Source organism: Corylus avellana, chromosome 3, assembly GCF_965113065.1.
Source record: "Corylus avellana chromosome 3, dhCorAvel1.hap1.2, whole genome shotgun sequence".
NCBI lineage: Eukaryota > Viridiplantae > Streptophyta > Magnoliopsida > Fagales > Betulaceae > Corylus > Corylus avellana.
This window is the reverse complement of record NC_142492.1, coordinates 20,291,780-20,294,615: the sequence shown is the minus strand read 5'-3', so window position 1 is coordinate 20,294,615 and position 2,836 is coordinate 20,291,780. Positions and strand designations below refer to the sequence as shown.

At 40.8% G+C, this 2,836-nt stretch overlaps 1 non-coding gene across 1 annotated transcript; it reads right to left on the bottom strand.

Moving 5' to 3' along the window:
- LOC132176762 (small nucleolar RNA R71) lies at positions 1-107 on the bottom strand. The gene has a single exon (XR_009439616.2). It is a non-coding gene; the product is annotated as a small nucleolar RNA R71 (small nucleolar RNA).
- Between the last annotated feature and the right edge of the window lie 2,729 nt (positions 108-2,836).

Sequence of the window (2,836 nt, the reverse complement as noted above, 5' to 3'; positions counted from 1 at the left end):
CAACTTAGAAGGGAGATTCAAACATTTCAACAAAGAGATGGAGACCTTTTCTTTGAAGTATAGGGGCACTTCAATGAGCTGCTTCTCAAGTGTCCACATCACAACCTTCCTCAAGATGATTAGGTACAAGCTTTTAATGAAGGTTTGAATGACACTAACAAAGGTATTGTTGATTCAGCTTGTGGAGGTGTGCTTATGGAAAAGAGCAATGAGGAAACCATGGAGCTCTTCGAGACATTGAGTGAGCACTCCCAACAATTCTCATCTAGAGGGAGACAAGGACTAAAGAGTAAGGGCATCTATGAAGTGAACACAAATAGCGAAGCGCAAAATCAGATGGCTGCCATGGAGAGAAAACTAGATTTGCTTGTAAAAGCCATGACTACTCAGAACATCTCTCCTGTTCAGCAAGCTGCACAACTCCAGGTATGTGTCATATGTTCCAATTCTGATCACACTATTGAGACTTGTCCTTTGTATTCATTTGCAGATCAGGAGCAAACAAACTATGTGGGATAGAACAATTACCCTCCCAAGAACAATTCATACTCCAACATCTACAATCCAAGGTGGCACAACTACTCCAATTTCTCATGGAGTAACAATCAGAATGTTCTGAACCCTCAAGGGCATCAGAGGAACTCCCAACAAGCTATCCAACCAGTTCAGGAGTAAAAAAGAATGACCTGAAAAGTATGGTACTCAAATTGGTGACTTCACAATAGGAATTTATGACTTCGCAACACCAAATCAACACAAGGACTGAGCAATCTATCCAAAGACTAGAAACACAAATGGGGCAAATGGCTAGGGAGTTGAGTGAAAGAAAGAAGGGTGAATTTTCAGCCCAAACAAGACCCAATCCAGGGGGTCACCAGCAATTGAAAGCTGTAACTCTTAGAAATGGCAAGATCATAGGAACTGAAGAGACAGCACAAACACCTTTAGTTGAAGCCTCAACATTCAAGGTAAGTGAAATGGACAAGGTGAATGCACCACTCTTCCCTCAAAGGTTAGTTAAGCTAAAGAAAGAAAAGAAACTCCTTGATATTTTTGAGATTTTGAGAAAAGTAGAGATTAATATTCCTTTATTAGATGCAATTAAACAAATTCCTTCATATGCTAAATGTTTAAAGGATTTTTGCACTCATAGAAGGAAGTTTCAGGAGCATGAAACAGTGGCTTTAATAGAAAAGGTAAGTGCAGTGTTGTTAAGGAAATTACCACCAAAGCTTAAAGATCTTGGTAGTTTTACTATTCCTTGTAGGATTGGTGACCATCCATTTGAGTGTGCATTGCTGGATCTACGAGCGGGTGTAAATTTGCTGCCATACAATGTGTATGAGATACTGGGTATGGGGGAGCTTTCAACCAACGTCAATCACCTTACAATTGGTAGACAAAAGCATCAAAAGACCAAGAGGTATATTAAAGGATGTCTTGGTAAAGGTAAGTAAATTTATTTTACCTGCTGATTTCATTGTATTGGATATGGAAGAATCTCTTATGCCATCACCACTATCTATTATCTTAGGGAGACCCTTTATGAGAACTGCTGATATTAAAATTTATGTGAAAAAGGGTACTATGAGTATGAAGGTAAATGGTGAGAAGATAGAATTCAAAATATTTGATGAATCGAAATTATCTCAAGATGATTTAGAATGCTTTAATGTCTGTATGATCCAAGGTGTTGTTGAGAAAGTTTCCCAGGTCCAACATATTGATCCATTCAAGGCCACCCGCACTCACAGTTTCACAAGGCAGGACTTTCCGCTAGATTGTGAAGATGTTATTGATGACATTATTAAAGCCGAGCACTCCCTAGAGACCTTCCCACCGCAGCCAAGTGCTTAGAGGAAGCTGTAGCTAAATGAACTTGAGGAGTTGAGGCATGAAGCAGATGAGAATACCAAGCTCTACAAGGAAAGAACCAAGGCTTATCATGACAAGGAGCGTGTCAAGAATGAGTTTCATGTGGGACAGAAAGTGTTGACCTATAAGTCGAGGTTAAGATTTTTCCCTAGTAAGCTTCAGTCTAGATGGTTTGGGCCTTGTGTTGTCACCAAAGTGTTCCCTCATGGAGCTTTGGAGGTTCATAGTCTAGAGAAAAATCAGACATTCAAGATGAATGGACACAAAGTAAAGCCATACCTTGAATTGAAATTGGTACCAAGAGATGTAGATTTGGCACTCCAGTCTATCCAATATGCAGCATTACCAAGAGCGCTTGAGCCACATTTGGTGGAATTCGAGTGCATCTCCCCAAAACAATAACTCTGAAGCTACTGTCAAAAGCGTTTGAGCAGTCCAGGAGCTCAATCGCGTCTATTCAGACCAGTGGTATTGAGGCCACTGAGTGCGGTAAAAGTATCTATCCTTTTTAACTTCTGCTTTCCTTTCAATTGTGTCAATTTTTATTTTTAGTTTCTCTCTATTTTCCACAGTAATTTTAGTGTTTTATTTATATTTTTGTCGTCTGTTTTTCTTTACTTAGATTTTGTTTTACTTTAAAAAAAAAAAATTAAAAACAAAAATTTTCTATTCCTGCGAACGAGCGCACCTTGTGTGCACTTGAGTGTAGTCCCACCTTGTACCCCTGCGTGCGCGCCACATCACCAACACAACGCACTCGAATAGAGGCGCACGTGACCCACTTTTAGGTCACTTTCCCCCTTCCCCCTTCACTTTTTCCCTGCGCTGTGAACTTCCCCAGCAAACTCTTTTCACTCACTGCACACTGCCACACCACCAGCTCCGCCCAGCACCGTTCACCTGCCATTTCTTCATTGCCCTCCATCGCCGCACGCCACCCTGCACACACACACCTTCACCA